The sequence below is a fragment of the Camellia sinensis genome, chromosome 13 (assembly GCF_055761805.1).
Source record: "Camellia sinensis isolate YWXY chromosome 13, ASM5576180v1, whole genome shotgun sequence".
Taxonomy (NCBI): domain Eukaryota; kingdom Viridiplantae; phylum Streptophyta; class Magnoliopsida; order Ericales; family Theaceae; genus Camellia; species Camellia sinensis.
The window spans coordinates 125,368,374-125,393,074 of record NC_138973.1 but is presented as its reverse complement, the minus strand read 5'-3'; positions in this window follow the sequence as shown (position 1 = coordinate 125,393,074).

Below are 24,701 nucleotides of genomic sequence, written 5' to 3'. Positions count from 1 at the left end.
AAAACATATGTTTAATCTTGAAAAACATCCTTGGAAATTAGAAATTATAATTATTTTCCATTGGCAGCGATTACAGGTTAGATTATTATCATCATATTGTAGTTATGTACTATTCGCTTAAATAGAATTTTTAGAAAGAATGAATATAGAAGTTAAGACTTCGCGTTCAGATTTGATATGGAATGTTAGGAAAATGATCTACACTGCGAATTATAAGCTGAACAAGAGTCACATGTTCAGCAGTCATTGGTTTGTGTGATGTGGGGCCGACACCTTTACAAACGACTGCCAAACACGTGAGTCCTGCTCGGATTGTAAAACACTACCTGTCTGTATGTGTATTTATCAGGGTATTATTGCTACACATGGATTAGTGTCATTGAAAGTTGTTATAATTCCCAAACACAGATTATAAACATATACACTTGCAAACTTGTGAAGAATTGATTTCATTTTATTTTAAGAGCTGTTCTCGTGACAGATTCTCAAAAGCTCTCAAAAAATAATTTATTGTCATCATCCATAATCTTGATGCGCTTTTAGCTACCTTTAAATAAAACCAGTTTATCTTCTTTGCATAGGGTCTCTCTAATTTCTCAAAGCTTGCAAGGAATATCTTCACAAAAGTTCAAAAGATTGACAGCAATTATTATCCTGAGGTATGTAGAAAATGCCTTGAAAACTGCTATTCAACAGCAGTGGATAGGGTTCTATCATATGTAAACTAGAATAGCAGCGGATAGGGGGCATGACGATTACATGTATTTGGTATGTGCCTCAGTTCACCCCTTTAGAAAATATTCAAGTATTTAGTCAAATTTTGATCTTTAATGCTATAAAAACAGGTTGTTAATGTAATTTGGATTTTCATTTTTCAGGTGGCTAAGGAAAATGGAACGACTTTGCCTCCAACTGCATTGTTCATCATCCGATACCACTCTTTTTATCGTAAGCATTTATGCCAAAATATTTTTTTCAAATTCCAAAAATTAGTTTTATTTTAATGAATAACATGAATATCTGGGTCATTCATCTTGCAGCATTACACAAGTCAAGAGCATACACACATTTGATGAATGCGGTTGATGTTGAGAATTTGAAGTGGCTGAAAATTTTCAAGTAACCCCTTTTTTTTAGCATTTTGTTTTTAATTTCATGTGTTATGCTAATATAACTAACAAAGTTTACTGTTTTGCATAAACTTTCTCGAATTTATGCAGCAAATATGAACTCTATAGTAAGAGCAAAGTGCGCATTGATGTCGAGAAGGTCAAGCCATACTATCTTTATCTTATTAAGAAGGTGAGCACTACATTAGTCAGGAAACTAGGTGTGTAGAAACCATTTACAGAACAGTTCACTCACAAGGAGCATCTTATGAGTTCCGTGACTGGTTTCTATGCACATCTATTTTTCGAATTTTTTCTTTTTTTATCTTGATTTTTCGCATTCTTAATTAGTGAACTTTTTTTTACAGTATTTCCCAGCCAAGCTGAGATGGTGAACATTCCAAATTGAAGACATTGATTTGAGAAATCACAGATTTTATTTTATTTTTCTTTTTGTGATTGATTCATGCACTTGTATAAAACACAACAGAGATTTGTGGGTTCTTTGTAAATCCTCTGATGTGTTCTAAAAATGTTCTATCAATAAACAATTTAAATGCATTTGGTGGGATATAATTTCATTCCTTTGGCATTTGTTTCTTTTAATTTCTACTGGACTGTTGATGATGAGCTTTTCTGTAGATATTATACTCTCTCTATTTAATGTTTTTGCCCAAGATAAAACATACACAGGTAGAATGATGTTGGGATTGAACTTATTAGATTTTTTTCTTGAAGGATGTTGTATTGGGTACAAAGTTTTATTCATTATTGCTATTTTACAGGTATATTTTTAAAGTTAAATCTTAAAAAATTAGTAGTTTTACAAAAAAAAAAAAAAAAAAAAAAATCTATTGCGGCGTTTCACAAAACGCCACTATAGTTATATTTTTAAAATAACAAAAAAGCTATTACGACATTTTTGAAGTGTCGCTGAATGCCTGTGACGTCATGTTACCGTTGGCTGCCATGTTTTAGCGGCGTTTATAAAACGCTGCCTATACTAATTTTACGACGTTTTTAAAGCGTCATAAACTTATAGCGACGGCCGCGTCCTCGACGTTTGGTGGTAAGCGTCACTAAAGAAATTAACGGCGTTTTTCATACATATAGCGGCGTTTTTGAAACGCCGCTAAAAGTCATTTTTCCAGCAGTGCCATGTAGTCGACTTGGGGTTGACCGGTGGGTTAACCTATTAGTGTAAATTTTCACAATTTTTTGTCTTAAAGCGGTCATCCAAGAGGACATCCGGCCAGTCGTCCCGTGGGTCCAACTCAACGGCTACGCACAGTAAATTAGTGAAAGGGGCGAGCCATCCTCAGTTTGGTGAAATGTTTGATATTTTCTCATTTTGATACTATTTTGATACAACTGTTGGAGCACCAAAAGTACTTATTTTTCACCAAATTTGAATTTGATGATAGATTTGGTGAGTGGTTGGAGATAGTCTTATGCTTTATACATCACCATCCATATTCAATCCTCGTTATATATTTGCTTTATGCAAATAGATTCCAATAGATTCCACCCAGTCTCATTCACAATTTGATTGAAGTATTTTAGATTCCTCTAAATATTACCAGACAAACATGTCATATTACCAGTCTGTGCTAGAGACATATTTTATTTTTTAATTATTGTTATTATTAATTATTAATTATTATTATTTTTTGCTCAGTGAGATATTTTTAATTATTTAGTTTGGGTTAGGTGATTTGCTTAGTTCTCTCAAGCTTTTCAAAATAAACTAGATTATTCCTATGATTCTTACAAAATAAATTATCTTAAAATGTGAAATAATAGTTAATTTTTTTATTTCACACTTATTCTTGAAGTTATTATCTAAACTTTTATATTTGTTAGACTTATTTATTTTGATGGTTTATTTAATTGTGTTTTTAATTTATTTAGAAGAGAAAAATATAATCAAAATTTATTTTGATGATTTATTTGAAAGAGAAAAATAGAATCAAAATTTATTTTGTCCCATTATTTTTCACCTAAACCTTTATCCTAAATATGGTTAGAATGTATTTAATATTTGATTAAATCAGGAGTTCAAACAACCCAAAACAAAGGTTCAAACAGCCTAGCCCAGCACAGCAGCAGTTCAAAAGGTTCAAAAGGTTCAAGTGGAAGATATTCAAATTTATAATAATGGAGGGAAGATATTCAAATTAGTAATGATGGAGTACAACGGCTATAAACGGCTATAAATTTAAATGACTACAACGGCTATAAACGGCTATAATTTTCATTATATATACCAAAGCCTCTAATGTAAACAAGTTACCAAAAAATCTGAAAATATTTTTTTATCTATAATCACTCACATATATTCTCAGAAATTATACACTGAGCCTTATAGCTTTAAGCCCATCTTTCCTGTGTGAGGTTTACAGAAAAACCAAATCTTCATTTTTATATCTATCTTTAAGAGATAATTCTTGTAGCTTTCTGTAAAAGCAAAAACATCTTTTTTTCAACCTTGTAAGAGTGTAGTACACTCAGTGTTCTTGACTTAGAAAGTCTGTGTAAAATCCGTGAAGGATTGCTCAATTTGTAAAGAGGTTGCTAGAACTCCCGTGAAGTTAGAGCATATTGGAAAATCTCAAGTGAAGCTTAAGGAGTGGACATAGGTCGAGTTGAAGTCGAACCACTATAAATTTGTTTGTCTCTCTCTCCATTATCTCTTTATTTTATTTAAATTGCTGTAATTATATTTCACATTTTCACTGTGCTAAAATCATTAACTGACATAGTTGTTAGAACACTTATTTTAATTATTTTTATTTCATTAACTATATTTATCTATTGTGCTAGTCATAATTTTTATTAGGGTATTATTAATTTTTAATTGTAAAAATCTAATTCACCCCCCCTCTTAGGTTGTCTTTTGGGTAACAATTGGTATCAAAGCCTAGACTATTGTTTTAGATATAACCATCTAGGAGTTTTGATCCATGACAACCTTAACTGAAGGACAAGCCACAAATAGGCCACTATTGTTTGATGGAAACAACTATAGTCATTGGAAGGATAAGATGACCCTATACCTACAAGCTATTGTTTATGTCATGTGGATTATTATCACCAAAGGTTCAAAAATTCTTACCAAATTAGTAGACAATATTAGTTGTAACGCCCTCAAAATAATAACAATAAACCCATCAAACAAGACATGCATTGATATGTAAAAGCTCCACATTCTTCCATTTATCATAGTTCCATTTCAAAAGTATTACATGTTAACAACAAAAGCAAATGCCCTATGGGCTTACAGCTTTCCAAGTTAACACTTGGTTACAACAAAAGAGTACTAACTCATACAGATTAAGCCCTTGGCTTGAATTTACATGTAATACATCAAAAGTAAAACGACAAAAGTATGTCCACCTCTAGCCTCCCAAGCTATGTCCTTGGAGGTGGCATGCTACCTGTACCTGAAAATGATATTCCCATAAGGGTGAGCCACAGCCCAGTAGAAATACACTAAACCAACCATGAACAATGACTAAAAGATTAGCAATTGATAGATGGCCAACACTGATACATTCACATAAATCACATATTTATGTCATACGACTTATGAGTCCAAGTTACTTTTCATTTTCCCTTTTTCAACAGATAAGCATATTAGCTCTATCATCCTCTCAACAGATATGTATAAAACTATATCCCACATTCACAGATAAGCATATAAACTATATCCACATTCTCAACAGATATGTATAACAACAATATCCCACATTCACAGATAAGCATATAAGCTGTATCCACACTTCACAAAGATGAGCATATAAGCTCTATCTTCACTTTTCTAGACAAGCATATGAGCTGTATCTACGGAGTTCATCCCCTATCTTCTCCCAACACTATCCGGTTTAGAGGTACATCCCCTATCTTCCCCTAAACCGCGGAGTACATCCCCCATCTCCTCCTCTACACATAACGTATACAAACACATTGGTTCTATATACAATCACTCAATACATACAATTAATGTATTCTATCAACCGTCAAATTCCATGACACATTCCATTGATTAGTTTCCGTTTGCCTAATCATCATGCATTGTCTACAACAATCACGACTATCCTCCACCGATAGCCCAAAGCAGTTATCTCTAAACAGAAAATAAATGCACAATGGATATTCAATCAACATCTCATTTCCTCATTTCTCACAATTAATTATCCCAATTAATCAAACAATGTAATTAGGTCATTTCCCATAATTAACATTTCAACACTTAGGTCCCATTTTCATCAATGATTCAACATTTATTCCATTTCTCTATTCCAATCATGCATCTAGGTTTATTATGAATAAAACCCCAACTTTTGTAAAATTACACAAAAGCCCCAAACTTCCACAAAATTACCAAACCAACCCCAACATCTCAAAATATCAAAATTTAAAGACAAAATCCATAGAGAGGAGTAGGATATCCCTACCTCGAAGTTTAAGCCAAAAAGGAGATGAAGACTCGAAGATCAACGTGCTCCAAATCCAAACTTTTTCAGATTAAGACGAAGCTCTCAACGCCCTCTATCCTTTTAACAAAGACCCTAGGCTAGATTCACACTCTAGGGAGATCAAATCTTAGAGAGAGTGAAAGTTTAGAGAGAAATGTCGATTGAATATCCATTGTGCATTTATTTCCTGCTTAGAAATAATTGCTTTGGGCTACCGGTGGAGGGTAGTGTTGATTGTTGTAGACAATGCTTGATGATTAGGCAAACTAAAACTAATCAATTGGATGTGTCATAGAGCATGTCGGTTGATAGAATACATTAATTTTATGTATTGATTGATTGCATATGTGATTCTGTGTTTATATGCATTACTTGTGTATGGGAGGAGATAGGGGATGTACTCCACGGTTTAGGGGAAGATGGGGGATGTACCTCTAAACCGGTTAATGGTTTAGGGGAAGATGGGGGATGTACCTCTAAACCGGTTGTTGGAATGTTGATATAGCTCATATGCTTATCGGTTGAAGTGTTGATATAGCTCATATGCTTATCTGTTGTAGTAGTGATATAGCTCATATGCTTATCTATTGAAAAGTTTGTTTGATTTGATATAGCACTAAAATGTATATCATCATTGTTTGCGAAGTATGGGAGTAGTTTATGTGTTATTGATACAACACCATAATGTGTATCCACCTTGGATTTCGAAAGTGTTCTAGTGATGAACTATAATCTCATCAAACGTTCTGGCCAGAGTACTGAGCCTTGTTTTCAAACTCAAAGTTGAACAAGAATGAAAAGTGAATTGTAACATAGACTTGGCTGTCATGGTAACGTAGGGAGATGTAAATGGAAGTGTCAGTGTTGACCATCTATCAGTTGCTAATCTTTTAGTCATTGTTCATGGTTGGTTTAGTGTATTTCTACTGGGCTGTGGCTCACCCTATATGGGAATATCATTTTCAGGTACAGGTAGCATGCCACCTCCAAGGACGTAGCTTGGGAGGCCAGAGGCGGACTTTTTGTTGTTTTACTTTTGATGTATTACATGTAAATTCAAGCCAAGGGCTTAACGTGTTTGAGTTAGTACTCTTTTGTTGTAACCAAGTGTTAACTTGGAAAGCTGTAAGCCCATAGGGCATTTGCTTTTGTTGTTAACATGTAATACTTTTTGTAATGAAACTCTGATAAATGAAAGAATGTGAAGCTTTCGAATATCAATGCATGTCTTATTTAATGGGTTTAAAGTTATTATTTTGAGGGCGTTACAGAGAGTCTCGGATCTAGGGTTTGATCAAAAAAGAAAGTGAAAAAGTGATGTTCAAAAACGCTACTGTCCGCTGATATAAAACACGCTCGCTCGAGCGAAGACTTGGTCGCTCGAGCGACCAGACACAGAAAACTCTCGCTCGAGCCAAGAAGTTCTCGCTCGAGCCGAAAACTCAAAAGTGCGCTCGAGCGAAAGAATGCTTGCTCGAGCCAACAACTCAAACCCTCAAGTTTGCAACCAGCACGCTCGAGCGACATACTCCTCGCTCGAGCGAAGAACAACCAGACTGCTCGAGCCAAGAAAAGCTCGCTCGAGCCAAGAAATACAACTCTCAGGTCCAGAACCAGAAGCCATCGCTCGCTCGAGCGAAGCCACTCTGGCTCGACCCACCAGATACGAACTCAACTCTCACTCGAGCGACCAACTCCTCGCTCGAGCGAAGGTCCAAAAATCTGGGCAGCAACACTAGGCTCCCAAACACAACCAACCTGTAACAAACCTGCCCAACACATCTTATAACTCAATAAGAAGTAAAAAGAATGCAAACAAGATAATAAACAACTACCAACATCCACGGACACACGTCCGGATCACTGTACAACAAGGGTAAACCCGGGATCGCTATATTAGTGTACCTAGAACTGAAGATGAATGTAATGAGAGGAATCATAAATTATTGCAAGCCAATGCTAAAGCCAAACTCACTTTTATTTGTGAATTAGACTCTAAGAAGTATAATAGAATTTTAAGTTGTGATTCGGCAAAAGAAATTTGGGACAAACTTGAGGTAACGTATGAAGGTACAAACCAAGCGAAGGAATCTTGTATTGATATGCTTGTTCATAGTTATAAATTGTTTAAATGAACTCTGATGAATCTATTTCAAGTATGTTTATTAGATTTACCGAAATTGTAAACTCTTTGAAATCTCTTAGCAAAACTTGTACTAACAGTGAGTTGGTAAGAAAAATTCTTAGGTGTTTACCAAAGAATTGGGAAGCAAAGGTCACGGCCATTATAGAAGCCAAAAATCTCTCCACACTTGGATTGGATAAACTTATGGGTTCCCTTATGACCCATGAGATCACCATGAAAAGACATGAGGATGTTGAAAACAAAAAGAAAAGTGAAATTGCATTCAAAGCCTCATCAAATGAAGAAGAACATGAAAACTCCAGTGAGGATGAAAGTTATGCCATGTTTAGTAGAAATCTCAAAAAGCACTTCAAGAAAAACAATTATGGAGAAAGAAGACTTTTCAAGAAAGAATACAATAAAGATAACAAAAAAGAGCCTATAATTTGCTATGAGTGCAAAAATCCTGGACATATGAAGATGGATTGTCCAAAATTGAAGAATCATGGAAAAAACTATAAAAGAAACAAAAAGGCTATGGTAGCAGCTTGGGGAGAAAGTGAAGATGAAAGCTCAAATAATGAAATTGAAAATGAAGTAGCCAACTTGTGTCTCATGGCTCTTGAAGATGAAGACTCTATTCAATATGAGGTAACTACTCTTTATGAAGAACTTGAAAGTGCATTCCATGAACTACAAGATGAATTTAGAAAAGTTTGTGCCAAAAATAATGTGTTGAAGAAATCTGTTGCATCTTTATCTATTAATGTAGAAGAATTAAAGAAAGAAAAAATTATTTTGAAAAATGATTTTGACACCATCTCTAATGAGAAAACTGTTTTACAAAACAATGTTGATGATTTAACAAAAACACTTGAAAATTTTGTAAAAGGTAGAGACAATCTTAACGTGCTTCTTGGAAATCAAAGATGTGTTTTCGATAAGGCGAGCATTGGATATGGCCCTATTAAAAAACAAAAGAATCTCAATACAATTTTTGAAAAGGCACCTCTCATGACTCACCCTCATATTACTTGTCATTATTGTAGAAAGAAAGGCCATTATATATCTTCTTGTCCATTCAAAAATAATATAAACATGGGAATTAAAAAGATTTGGATTGTCAAGGGATCTAATAAAACTAACCAAGAAGGACCCAAGAAACTATGGGTACCAAAAACCAACACTTGATTGTCATCTTCAAGGTTTATTTTAAGTCCAAAGCTAAAGAAGTGAAGTGGTACCTTGATAGTGGATGTTCCAAACACATCACCGGAGATAAATCATTCTTTACTAACCTATCATCGAAAGATGAAGGATTTGTTACTTTTGGAGACAACAAGAAAGGAAAAATCATCGGTATTGGTAGCATCGGTATTTCTTCTAACCCTTTTATTGAAAATGTTTTACTTGTTGATGGACTTAAGCATAACCTGCTTAGTATTAGTCAATTATGTGATACAAGTAATTGAGTTATTTTTGATAAATCACATTGCACAATTGAAAACACAAATGATCATAAAGCTTTATTCGTTGGTAATCGCTATGATAATGTTTATGTTTTTCATCTTAATGATCTCTATACTAGTGATGTTAAATGTTTATATGTTAATAATGAAAACAGTTGGTTATGGCATAAAAGACTTGGTAATGCTCATATGGATTTAATTGCTAAACTTTTGAAAAATGATTTGGTCATTGGACTTCCAAAAATTAAATTTAAAAAAGATCATCTTTGTGGTGCTTGTCAACAAGGAAAACAAACTAAAACATTATTTAAATCAAAATCTCATATTTCCACAACTAGACCTTTACAACTATTGCATATGAATTTATTTGGTCCCTCAATGACATCTAGTCTAGGTGGTAAACGTTATTGTCTTGTTATTGTTGATGATTATTCAAGATTTACATGGGTTATGTTTTTAGCACACAAAGATGAAACATTTTCTTCTTTCACAAAACTCTGTCGTAGAATTCAAAATGAAAAAGGCTTTCTTATTACTAATGTTCGAACCGACCATGGTAGAGAACTTGAAAATGAGAAATTTGAATTGTTTTGTGATGAGCATGGTATTGGACATAATTTTTCAGCACCTAGAACCCCTCAACAAAATGGTGTAGTAGAAAGGAAGAATAGAACTTTAGAAGAGATGAGTAGAACAATACTTTGCGAAAATAATCTTCCTAAATATTTTTGGGCCGAAGCCGTTCACACTGCATGCTATATTTTAAATCGTGCATTAATTAGACATATTCTCAAAAAGACTCCTTATGAACTTTGGCATGATAAAAAGCCCAACATTAGTCACTTGTATGTTTTTTGTTGTAAATGTTTTGTGCATAATAATGGTAAAGATAACTTAGGTAAATTTGATTCAAAATCTGATGAAACAATTTTTCTTGATTATTCCTTAACTAGCAAAGCTTATCGTGTTTTTAATAAAAGAACTCTTGTTGTGGAAGAATCTATACATGTGGCATTTGATGAAACTAACATCTCTGCTCAAAAGCAAATTGTTAGTGATAATATATATTTGGAACCAAATGTGGAAGATTCAAGTATCTACAAAGAAGAGAACCAACCATGTAAGTTGAAAAAAGAGATTGAACAACCTAGCCTCTCACCTCAAGAAGAATGAGGGAACAATGATGATTTGCCAAGAGAATGGAAGTTTGTTCATAATCACCCTAAGGATTTAATCTTAGGTGACCCTACAAAAGGTATTGAAACTCGCTCTTCACTTAGAAATATTTGTAGTAACTTGGCTTTTCTCTCACATATTGAGCCTAAAAACTTTCAAGAAGCCGAATTCGATGAACATTGGATGATAGCTATGCATGAAGAGCTTAACCAATTTAAGAGAAACAAAGTGTGAGAACTTGTGCCAAAACCTAAAGATCATACCATTATCAGTACCAAATAGATCTTTCGAAACAAGCTTGATGAATCCGGCACAATTATAAGAAACAAGGCTAGACTTGTTGCACAAGGATACAATCAAGAAGAAGGTATTGATTTCGATGAAACCTTTGCTCTGGTTGCTAGATTAGAAGCCATTCACATGTTACTTGCATTTGCATATTTTAGAGATTTCAAACTTTATCAAATAGATGTAAAAAGTGTCTTTCTTAATGATTTTATAAATGAGAAAGTTTATGTTAAACAACCACCAGGTTTTGAAGATCATGCGTTTCCAAATCATGTTTTTAAACTATCAAAAATTTTATATGGTTTGAAACAAGCACCTCGTGCGTGGTATGAACAATTAAGTAAATTTTTGATTGAAAATAATTTTTCTAGAGGAACGATTGACACAACACTTTTTGTTAAAACTAAAATGATGATTTACTTATTGTGCAAATATATGTGGATGACATTATATTTTGTGCTACTAATGAAACCTTGTGTAAGGAATTTGCTAAGTGTATGCAAGGTGAGTTTGAGATGAGCATGATGGGAGAGCTAAATTATTTCCTTGGGCTTCAAATCAAACAATGTAAGGAATGAATTTTTATCAACCAAGCTAAGTACACAAAAGAACTACTCAAAAAGTTTGGTATGTATGACTCAAAAATAACTGGAACACAATTGAGCACATCCATTAAGCTAGACAAGGATGAAAAAGGTATGTCCACTGATCAAATAAAATATCGAGGTATGATAAGCTCATTTCTTTATTTAACTGCAAGTAGACCCGATATTATGTTTAGTGTTTGTATGTGTGCTAGGCATCAATTAAATCCTAAGGAATCACATCTCAGTGCTGTTAAAAGAATTTTTAAATATCTTGTTGGCACTCAAAATTTGAGACTGTTTTATCCTAGAGGTGTTGCATTTGATTTAATTAGTTACTCGAATGCCGACTTTACAGGATGCAAACTTGATAGAAAAAGCACCAGTGGCACTTGTCACTTTCTTGGTAACTCATTAGTATCTTGGTTTAGCAAAAACCAAATTCTGTTGCTTTATCAACGGTCGAAGCTGAATATATAGCTTTCGGAAGTTGTTGTGCCCAAATACTTTGGATGAAACAACAATTGGAGAACTTTAATTTGCATTATGATCATATTCCTATTAAATGTGATAATACTAGTGCCATCAATTTAAGCGAAAATCCGGTTCAACACTCACGAACAAAACATATTGAAATTCAACATCATTTTTTAAGAGATCATGTTCAAAAAGGGGATATTGTACTTGAATTTGTAAACACCGATAAGCAATTAGCGAATATTTTCACAAAACCCCTAAACGAGGATCGCTTCAATTTTATTCGTGGCGAGCTTGGAATGTCGATTTCTACTTAAAACGTTTTGTCATGACTGTGGAACTTAATTTTTGTTAAAATGATATATGTGTATTGCTACATTGATATGGAAACATTTATATCAGTTGAATGCACTCAAGTCCTTCATACATTTATTCTCCTTAACAGTTTGCTATTCTCAACTGTGTAATTTTTTGGGGGTTCTGTATCTTGTGGTAAAATTAACTTTGCGAACATTGATTTTTTTTAAAACCCTCATGGTATTTTTTTTGCATTACCATTTTAGCAACACCAACGTTCCATTAAGTTTAATTTCTGCTTGTATTATTTTATTTTACTTTGTTTTATTTTATTTTTTTATTTTGCTATTAAACTTAATTTCTTTTATTTATTTATTTTTTGTTTGGGCTTAATTTTCTTATTTTTTTCTGCTTTTTAATTTCATTTTTCAGTACTTAAACATAAAAACAAAAATAAAATACAAATATTTACATTAAAAAAAAAACACCGTTCATTTTTTTTTTTACGGCCATACGCCGCTCAAAATAAATATATTTACATAAATAAAAAAAAAACTTCATTTTTTTACGGCCATCCGTCGATCTTACTTACTCGCCTCTTCCATCATTTTCTTCTTCTTTTTATCATCTTGGGCGACCCTTGACGCCCCTGCCCCCATGCCTTCGTCGAGAGCGAGCACTCTCCGCTGACTATCAAAGGCCAAGAACGATGTTGCTCCAAATCGGGCCATTGAGGTAGTCTTCCGTTTAAGCTCTTTATTTTCGGCCTTCAGCGCGCCTATCTTTGCTCGCGTATCCGTGTACATGCGCTGGAGTAGAGAAAGTTGGGTGTTGACTTGATGGAGCTCACTCGTCCTGTTCTACAGTCGGTGAGCCAATTTTGTGACTGCAATCACTGTCCCCATACAGGACGCTAGTGTGAAATGATTGGCTTCAATGTCTGATTGAGCTGCCATTATTTGCTCAATCGACATCATAGGAAGGTTGGGAAGAGTAGAAGCCGGGGCACTCGGCCCAGTAGAGCTTATAGGATCATTCAGGTCAGGAAACAGAGTGAGGGGACAGGATGAGGAAGCCATGGTTTAGAGGTGAGAGGTGTAAAAGAAATGAGTTGCGAAGAAACGAAAGAGAGTGGTGCAGAAGAGATAGAAGAGAATGGTGAAGAAGAAAATAGACGAGTGAGAGTAAGAAGAAGGCTGAAGAGAAGAGGCAGAAGAGAAAAAGACAAGGAGGGAGAGATAGCCGAGGCGAGCGGCAATCGAGGAGAGCTGGTTTTGTCGGCCATTGAAGCAAAAGCTAGGCCGCGTGGCAACCGCATTTTGAGAAAAAAAGAGAGAGACGCGAGAGAGTTGTATGTGTATGCATATATGTATATATATTGTATAGCTATATATTGATTATCTATTTTTTGATGCCATTTATCACTATCATTTTCCTTCTCCTCCTCCTCCAGATTCTGACCCATGATTTCCTTTTGATAATGTCACAGGGGGAGAAATTATATGATGTTATGTATTATGGTATTATTTTCAAATTATGGTATTATTTTCAAACTAATCTGATGTTACGTATTTATAGTTTGATATCTTAGTTTCATATCATGTTTCTAATTAAAACTTATTTATTACACATGTGCTAACCTATATTTTTAGAAATGAATTCAGGAAGTATGACTTGAGGGAGAGCTTTTCTTCCTCCCAAATCAAATCAAAACATCATTGTGTGCCATCATCAAAAAGGGAGAGATTGTTAGACTTATTTATTTTGATGATTTATTTAATTATGTTTTTAATTTATTTGGAAGAGAAAAATAAAATCAAAATTTATTTTGATGATTTATTTGAAAGAGAAAAATAGAATCAAAATTTATTTTGTCCCATTATTTTTCACCTAAACCTTTATCTTAAATGTTGTTAGAATATATTTAATATTTGATTAAATCAGGAGTTCAAACAGCCCAAAACAGAGGTTCAAACAGCCCAGCCCAGCAGCAGTTCAAAAGGTTCAAGTGGAAGATATTCAAATTTGTAATAATGGAGTGGAAGATATTCAAATTAGTAATGATAGAGTACAACGGCTATAAACAGCTATAAATTCAAATGACTACAACGACTATAAACGGCTATAAATTCAAATGAATACAACGGTTATAAACAGCTATAATTTTCATTATATATACCAAAACCTCTAATGTAAACAAGTTACCAAAAAATCTGAAAATATTTTTTGATCTATAATCACTCACATCTATTCTCAGAAATTATACACTGAGCCTTATAGCTTTAAGCCTAACTTTCCTGTGTGAGGTTTACAGAAAAACCAAAACTTCATTTTTATATCTATCTTTGAGAGATAATTCTTGTAACTTTATGTGAAAGCAAAAACGCCTTCTTTTCAACCTTGTAAGAGTGTAGTACACTCAGTGTTCTTGACTTAGAAAGTCTGTGTAAAATCCGTAGAGGATTGCTCAATTTGTAAAAAGGTTGCTAGCACCCCCGTGAAGCTGGAGCATAATGAAAAATCTCAAGTGAAGTTTGAGGAGTGGACATAGGCCGAGTTGAAGTCGAACCACTATAAATTTGTTTGGCTCTCTCTCCCTTATCTCTTTATTTTATTTAAATTGCTGTAGCTATATTTCATATTTTCACTGTGCTAAAATCATTAACTGACATAGTTGTTAGAACACTTGTTTTAATTATTTTTATTTCATTAACTATATTTATCTATTGTGCTAGTCATAATTTTTATTAAGGTATTATTAATTTTTAATTGTTAAAATCTAATTCACCCCCTCTTAAGTTATCTTTTGGGTAACAATATTGTATGATAATAAACGGGTAGGGTGAAATCTAAACATATCTGTTCGTCAAAAAGAAAAAAAAAATTGTTTAATAATAATTAAGGCACCAATTTTTTTAAAAAATTAAGATAAAAAAGCTAACTAAACAAAGTAGTTTTGACCTCAAATGATGAAATAGTAGTAAATACTTGACCTTCTATAAAAGAGGATATATTGTTATAATTTCAGCTTGAGAGGAGAAAAAGTTATTTTCATTTAAAAATTCCTCCCAAAGGCTATCACCCTATTTTTAGAGAGAATTCAATCATAAGTTTAGATTTTAGTTTTTTGTTAACTCAGATATTCATTTGTTAACATGCACAATCAAAAAACTCTAAGCAACTACTTGCCAAGTTCAAACCTCATACTTAGTGTGCAAATTTTTATTTGTTTTTGCTAAACTCACGGTGTAATTTTTGGACATATCTAATTTGAATTATTCAAGTTCAACTTGTAACATATTTTAGTCCTAAGTACAATTACAAATTTAGTTTGAATTTGAACTAAAATTTAATTTAAATAAAATTTCACCTAGATTAGATAAAAGTTTCCACAATTGAAGCAACTCAAATTCTATTAGCTCTATTTGGTTTCAATTTTCAGAATTCACTTTTAAAAAAAATTGTATATTTTCATTTTCTATATTTTTTTATTTTCACTAAATTTTTTTAATATTTTAATCAATTTTTTTTTAATTTTTAGGCACACCTAACATAAATACACTAAAAAGTATAATATTTGTGAAAAAAATCTTTAAAAAATTTACTAAATATCAAAAATACAAAAATACAAAAAAATGAAAATTCAGTATTTTTTTCATATTTTTGTATATTTATTAATTTTTTAAAATATTTTTTCTCAAATATTTTACTATTTAGATAATCTAAATAAAGTACATCTAAAATAGTAAAAAGATTTCTTAAAATTTAAAAAATATTCATTAAATATAAAAAATGCAAAAAAATAAAAAACTCAATTTCTAGATTATTGAATTTAAAAAATTAAAATCAAACACACTAATTAGTTCTCTTGTTTTAATCCAAAAGTTATTAAGTACGTATAAACATAATATATACAATGCTTATAACTTTCACACGTTGAATTAAATCATGTTACAATAAAGAATAAAAAAAAAAAAAAACTTGTATACAGCAATAACAATGACAAATAAAAAAAATCATAGAGAAGCATATCCCTCTTTAGTATGGGGGTGTTTGGTGAAAATTATGTTAAGTTAAAATTTAATAATAAGAAATTAAAAGTTAAAAGTATCTCTTTTTTAATTTTTGAAAAAATAATTTTTTTGAGTTTATTTGAGTTTATTTAAGTTATTTCTACTTAATAAATTATAAACAAAAATTATACTAAATAATTTGATTCAAACTCTCAAATTAAAACAAAATATAAATTACTTGTATAATCCCTGACAAAAATTAGTTTTCTAATCATAATTCATATTTGTAATTTTTTAAATATTACAAAAGCATCTTTTATAAAATTATGCAAAAATGTATGATTAAATAAATAATGGTTCACATCATGATGGGCTAAAACCTGCGAATTAATAATAGATGATAATAATGTCCAAATAAATAAATAAATAAATAACGGTGGTGCTACATGTATCAATCAATATACACATTAATATACTAATTAGTGTTATGTCATTATTCCTAACCTCACCTATTATACAAATTACAAATATCTAAAACCTCTAAAATTATATCACATCATCTATTAATATACTAGTTAGTACATTAATGAGAGATTTTTTTAAGGTACCTAATATTAAGATTTTATAGTATAAAGGACATTTAATATTTTAAGAATGTCTAAAGTCCGTCAAATTGATTCAACAAAAATTCAACTTCACAGAGAAAATCTAACCGGAAGAATTTCTCTAGACTTTCCAGAGAAATTCACTTTAACCCAGAGAAATTTTCTCCTTTTCACCCCATAGAAATTCACTCAAATTCAGAGAAAATCCCCCTCCAACTTAGAGGAATTCACTTGTGTTGTCTGTAATTTGATGACTTTAGTGATTTGGATGCATATGACACCATAGCACTAAAAGTCAAAGGAGATGAAAGATGTTTATATTTCTACTGTGAGCTTTCTTCGTTGAGAATAGGCATTTGAAAGGCTTGTATAGCTAGGATTAATAGTTGATATCAGACTCTTCAATTTGTACTGAACTTTTAACATTAGGTGATGCACATTTATACGAAAAATTGGGTCAATTTGCTTGGGTAGGAGAAGGATAATACAAGATATTGAATGAACCAGATGATAGAGGAAGATGGAGATTGAGGATGAAGATGTATATATATATATATAGAGAGAGAGAGAGATCAGAATCTTCTACAAAGCCTGCGCAACATTGGTGTGTAGTGGAACATTCAATTCCTTGCAAATTTTTAGTGGAACATTCAATTCCCTGCAAATTTTTCCAATCTCATCCATCAGTTGAATGACCGGAGTTGATCGAGATTGACGATTCCATCGGAATCGAATGGAAGGTAGGTGACATCGAAGCCTTCTTGTTAGAGGTGTCGGCAAGAGTCGAAGGGTGTGTGGGTGTAGGTTGAGGGACTTTAGACATTACCAAATAATATTGTGGATCTTTTATATTATTAAAAATGGAAGAAGGACTCTAAACTAATTTTTTCTACATTAATTGATACATTTTTAAATAATAATAGATGATAATAATTGTAATATGGTTGTATCAAATAAATGAAAGGCTATCATAGTAAGACCCACTAAACAATCCAATCATAAAGCAACTACTCCAATCAACGGCTATCAACATTTCACGTCATCCAACACCTTTAATCAAAGTCAAACAATCTTCACTATCACCCTTAGCCCACCCAATGACCCAACTCTTCTCCCACCACACCACATCACAACCCACCACCCCACCACTTGCCGGGAACCGCAATGACTCATTTCTCCGCCGCCGTGCTCCTCCTCCTCGTCGCCTCGATCGCCGTCGATGGCCGTGACACGATCAGATTACCGTCGGAATCTTCCAGATTCTTCTCCGGTGATATTAGCAACGACGGCGACGATGATTCCGTGGGGACGAGATGGGCGGTTCTTCTTGAGGGATCTAGTGGTTACTGGAATTACAGGCACCAGGTGATCATGCTTTTCAACTAATCTGAGCTTAATTTATCTGCAAAAAAAATAAAAAATGATTAGAGTGACTATCTTAATTTTGGTGTGTATATTACTGATTCTACACTCGATTATGTGGATAATCGGTATTGTTTATTGTTTATATACACTGTTAGAAATTGGGCGCCCATGTGGCATGACCCTTAGAACCTTTTGAACCTGAACCTTTTGAACCTTATCCAAATGGGTTTTGAATTTGAATTCAAACCTATTTGGATAGCCACTCAGGATACATATCTATCATATCATGATATGGATAGATGATATAGATATCAGATATTATCTCATATAACAAATATGGATAAATGAGATAAATAGAATATATATCTGATATATGGGATATGGGTGATTAAGTGAAAAATAACGTATGTTTGAGTTTTTCCCATATACTGACTCTCTCTCAAAAACAACGATCAAAGCCATTTGCACTGTGGTTTGTGTGGGTGATATATTCACTATTGTAATATCACCCCATTGCTGGGTTGATTGACCAGATTCAGGAAGCATGTGATTTACCCACGAGATCCTTCAATTCAGACTCTGATTGAAAAGTATGACCATAATATTTATTCCGCTGCGTTATACTTTGTTTACATTGGTATCAGAGCGTTAATGGATATTTTTGTGTTTTGTTTAATCATATATATATTTTTATATGTATATGTATACATTATACACATGAATGTTTGTAAAGGAGAAAAAAAAAATCTATTTTTATTAGATTAAGAGCATAAATATTTTTTTTATGTTCATTAATATCTTTTTTAATACCATAAATGGTTTTATTTTGAAAAAAGGAGTCCGGCAGTACAAAAATCGGACCAGAAAACACCCTGGAAGGCGGCGCGTGGTCTGCACGCGCCACCTGACGCCGTGAGCTGCTCCCACGCGCTGCCACGCGCCAGATGCCCTGTCGACGCGCCTGCGCGCGCCCTCACGCGCGCGTCAACGGCGCTGTCCACGAGCGCGCCCTCCGCGCCACGCACGCGGGCCGTGCCCTGAGCCGCGCCGAGCCACTCGTTGAGTCGGGCTCACTGAGCCGCTCGTTGAGCCGGGCTCACTGAGCCGCGCCGTTTTCCTCCGCCGGCTCAGTTGGCTTGGCTACTGATGTATTAGGCGCTGTTTGTTTTGTTTTTAATTCTGAATCGCGTTAAATTGCCATAATTAATTCGTTATAGCTTTGTTTTAAGCATGGTTGGTACCGTTAGACTCATAATTAAATTTTTTATCTTCTGTAAAATTTTAAAAATTTTATAAAAATAAAAAATATTTTTCCTGAAATAATAATTCATTATTTCTGGTTTAAAATGCATCTGGTGTTGCATGATTAAGTTTCTGGGGTTGATTTTTTTTTTTTTGTAGACTGCTGTTATGGTTTACTATTTACTGGTATAGTTGTAGCATTTTACCAGATTCTGGAATATTTATTTCTAATTTTATGTGTGTTTATTAGTTATTTAAAATTCCAGAAAAATTCAGAAAAATTCCAGAAAATTCCAAAAAATTTCAGAATGATGTACATTTTAATTATGGCATAATCTGAATATTGTTTCTGTTTATCAGTTTCTGGATTTTTTTTATTTCTAATTTTATGTGTGTTTATTAGTTATTTAAAATTTCAGAAAATTTCAAAATGATGTACACTTTAATTATGGCATAATCTGAATATTGAATACAACATATTTTTTGGATTTTTAATATGTTGCAATTAAAGAAGCATGATTAATTATTTTTTTTTATTTTAATTCCGTTATTAAATGTAACATAGCATGCATTGATTGTGAATCTACATTATGATGCTATTGTATGGAATTAGAGTTTTTTATCATGCTTTTAGACATGCCATAGTTAGCGGGAGGTTATTCGGTTGAGAGAAATCTTTGTAGATTAACTCCCGAAAACCAATATTTTGCGCATAAATTAAATTGAATTTTGGATAATTGTCACCTGTGGCGCAAAAGATGATTACGAGCATAGCGGATTTTCGATCTTGCGACTTGTGTAATATTATCACTATTTAATTTAGATTTTTGCAGCAAAATTATATTATGCTAATCAAATTAATCCCAATGCGAATTTTTCTCTAAATTGATTTAGCTTATGGAAGTCAATTGGTTGACCTAGACTTAGTAAAGAGGTTCAAATGTGAACAATGTAAACCCATTCTTTAGATGAGCAAAAGTCTTGGAGACTTTAGGTCATGTCTTAATTGAGCCAAAGTAAGGAAACATGACTCAAAGTCGCCGTGGTTTTGTTGCCTTGTTTGGCACAATAAAAACTAATGTGTGCGCTATGGTTAGCGGCATGCTACGTAGTTTTAGTTGGCGAGTTTGGGAGTTATGAAATTAGTAAGCCCTCAATAGATCTGTATATGATCTTGACTATTGAGCTGCGCGGATTGACTTTGTAATTTGACTTGTAAATAATGTTACATCATTGGATGAAGTAACATTCAAGAGTCACGTCATCCAAGAAATGCGAGCTTAAATAAATTAGTTATCAAGTGTAAGACAAGTAGCCAGCATGAACAGTATTTTGCTCTCTACCCAATTATTGGGAATGGATGGAGCAAAATTTCATGCACTATAATAGTGTGCGTTGAAATATCACGTGAAGTTAAAAGATTAGAGCTTAGAAGCTGCAAAATCTATTAACACTAAGTGAAAAGATTAGCGCTTAGTGGCTGCAAAATCTATTAGCATTGCCGACTTGTCTTAGTCTGGACACTTACTGTTTCCACACTTAAGTGTGAGACATGAGGAGGGGCTTCTTTGTATGATTCCTTAGCTAGGCTAATGTTTTGAATAACGTTTACCACTAAGCGCAAACGTTGCAGCATAGTAATGAAAAGGTCAAGGCTGACAAGGTTGTTATGACTCTAAGAATTTGACGCATCGCTTGTAAGAGCATTGTGTTGAATTAGACTCTTTGGCCTAATTCGCGCTTAAGTTAATTCAGGAGCTGTCATAGTTGATAGCTTATTCTCTCCTTCTTGTGGATAGTAGAATTAATTGCAAGTAACTATGAAGCGAGAAACAGAGATGGCAAGAGAAGTATCGTCATCTTTCAACTAGATGCAGTAAAGTGTATGGAGAATAAAATTGACTTGAAGGTGCAGGGGATTAGCACTTACTAGTTAAATTTGCGACTTAGGCACACTTGATATCTCCATGACATCCTTTTTATGATCTAGTGAATATGACTTTGTCGTGAGTCATTACCTAGTTGGGCCTAAACCTTTAAAACTTGTCTTCGAAAACTCACACATTAAGATGATTGGAATTAGTTTATGACATTGGTCATGAACCAGTGGCTTATTATACTTAATCACATTAATGAGATAATGACACGATGGTTTGAGTAGGCCTTCTCGGGCCCACTCGCTTATGACATCCTGCTCTCATATGAATGTGTAACTTTGTTCGCAATAGGTGCGCACAAGTAAGTAGGAAAGCCGTAGAAGGTCATTTGTATTGGCGCATTTAGTCCACTATGATATTTGTGACTAGATATGTGTGAGGGTATGATAGCTAAGTGTAGACACCCCATTTTTGACCGACCTTAAGACTCAGACGTCACCGATTGAGCGCTCGGTGATGGTGTATATTGTGCTCGTTCAAAAGTTTCAGAGTCTTGGCTACGAGCCTTGCCTCCGGACTTCCGGGCTCTTTCATGTCTTGCCTCGGTTTGCGAACCAAGCTCCGTTTTCTCTGTTTTCTCTTCTCGAAGGGAGGGAGAGGTCTCGTAGATCATCTCTCAGTGGCCGTAGGCTACATTTTGTGGTCGTAGGCCATTTTTCCCATTTGGAGCCCGATTTCCAGTTTTTCGGAGCCGACGGCCGTGTGCCTCGGTTCGGGACCGCTTAACCACCTCCGTTTGCCCCGGTTTTTGGTATACACCTCACCACCATCCATTCCAACAACTTGGAGCTATTTTTCAGAGCTTAGGAGCACCATTTCTCAGACCAAGAGCTGCTGGTCCATTGGTCTTCAAGGGTAAGCTTCTTTTCCCTCTTTTTTGTTCCTATCTTGCTCTATATCTAAGCCTTTCTTGAAAGCATTTTTGGGCTTCGACCCAAACTGTAAATAGTCATATTTTGAGCTTCTTTTCATGTTTTATTAAGGACCTTTTACTGTTTGAGGTCTCCTACTATCACTTGCCTCTTTAATTCTCTTTTAGGCCTATTTTTGCATGGTATTTTAGGCTTATTTGTGAGCTGTTTCGGACTTGGTCATAAACTGTAAAATGTCTTGTTTTGAGCCCCTCTTTAACTTTGTTGAAGGGCTCTCTTCAGTTTGAGGCCGGCAGCTACCACTTACCTCTTTATCTCTCTTTTAGGCCTATTTTTTGGGGGAAATTTGAATTTCATTTCCCCCCCTTTTCCTCCACTCCTTTGCCTATATAACCAGCATCCCCAGCTGTGTTTTCAAAGGTTACAAAATTTTCTTTAAGGCTCTTGCATTATATATATATATATATATATATATATCTCTCTCTCTCTATTCCAAGCTCCAAAACCCCAAGTTTCCTACACCATTTCTACACTACCTCATAGCACAAAGCCTCCATACTCCATTCCAAACCTTTGAAGCTGATTTCCAGAGGTGAAGAGCTTCTAAACTTGGTCCAAAAGTCGTTGAAGCTTGGTTCTACAAGGGTGAGTCCCATTTTCCCTCTTCTTGCCTTGTTTTGTTCCATATCTAAGCCATACTTGCTTACACTTTTGGGTTCCGACCCTAACTATAAATAGTCATATTTCGAGCCTCTTTTCATGTTTTATTAAGGACCTCCTACTATTTGAGGTCTCCTACTACCACTTGCTTCTTTATCTCTCTCTTAGGGCCTAATCTTGCATGATATATTAGCCTTGTTTTTGTTCATTTCTGGGCTCCAAGAAAAACTGTAAATAGTCTTATTTTGAGCCCCTCTTCAACATTGTTGAAGGGCTCTTCTCTGTTTGAGGTCCCATACTGCCACTTGCCTCTTTATCTCTCTTTTGGGCCAATTTTTGTATGGTAGTTTAGGCTCATTTGTAAGCTGTTTCTGACTCTTCCATAAACTGTGAAATGTCTTGTTTTGAGCCCCTCTTCAACTTTGTTGAAGGGCTCTCCTCTGTTTGAGAACAGAAGCTGCTACTTGTCTCTTTACCCCTCTTTTAGGCCTTTTCTTGCATGATAGTTTGGCCTTATTTGTGATTATTTTCGTGGCTTGATGTAAACTGTAAAATACCTTGTTTTGAGCCCCTCTTCAACTTTGTTGAAGGTCTCTTCATTGTTTGGGGCCAGCTGCTGTCCCTTTGTGTTTAATCTCTATTTTAGGCCTTTTCTTGCATGATAGATTAGTCCTATTTGCATTCATTTTTGGGACTTGTTATAAACTGGAAATATGCATTTTTTGGGACTGTCTTGCATCTGTCTTCATGCTTCATGATCAAATAATGCATGATTTGTATAGCTATAGGTCATTGCGTATGCCTAGTTTAGAGTTTCGGGTTTCATCTCGTGCATCGGGTGCCATATTGCCATGTTTCGGGGCTGTTTAGCATCATATTTTAGTGCTGGAATTTGCATGTTTGCATACCATGTTCCATGCCTTGCCATGCCTTGTTAGAGTGGCATTTGTGCCTTAGGATCGGTCTTCGGTTTGCGTGCATGTGTGCACGCATTTTGAGTGTCTCATTTTCATCTCATGGCTACTAATGTGAGTGTAGCTGAGGTCCACTCATGTTGGTGTAAGTCCATTGTGCATTGAGTATGCCATTTCATTTTATAGCATCGCGTATGCTAGGTTGTATGTTAGAGCATTGCGTATGCCTTGTTACATCGTGCATTGTGTATGCCATCTCATAGCATTATGCATGCTAGGTTGTATATTAGTTGCATTCATACATGTCATGCATATTGCATTGTGCTTGGGATAGGAGTTAGCCCGAGCACGAGAAACGAGGGACGTTTCGTACTTCGAGTGACGGAACGTGTCTCAATTCTCAGTCACCGACACTCCGGATTATCCATGATGGAGTTTAGGTTTTGTTGTGTTTATATGTGCATTCATTTCATATTGAGTCGTGCAATTCGACTCCTCGGCCATTATGCATCGATATGCGTGATTGGTGGGACGAGGATCGAGGACTACACTCCCCGAAGAGTAGTCATGCATACATATGTGAAAATACTTTGCCATGCCCCTTTGTTGCTCTCTGTTGTAGCAAATCAGAAATCGACAGCCTTCCGGAGCTTGGCACGCATTCCAAGAACAATTGCAAACAGAGGTAAACCGGGGCATCGCGAGAGATTCTCCGCACAAGGCAACCCGAGCATGCATCATTCATCACCCGGAGCAGATTTGAGGCAGTCCCTGGCTTGCATGCCAATTTATTGCTTTCCTAATTTAATTTGTTAATTAATTAGGGTTTTGTATATATTTGGACTGTAATTATTTGGGACTGTATATTATTTATTCGGACCCTCTGCGCGAGGGCACAACTGTAATAAGTGTGCGTGTGTGTAATGTATGTCTTCCAACCCCACGTCTTTCTCCCTTTTATTTACCCGCTTATGATGGTTAGATTAGGGCATGTTTTAATTAGCATACAGTATGATAGCATGTTTGCATTCATTCATCTGTTTTGCATGCACCGGGCTCGGCGCATCATACGAACTGCATTGTATTTTCA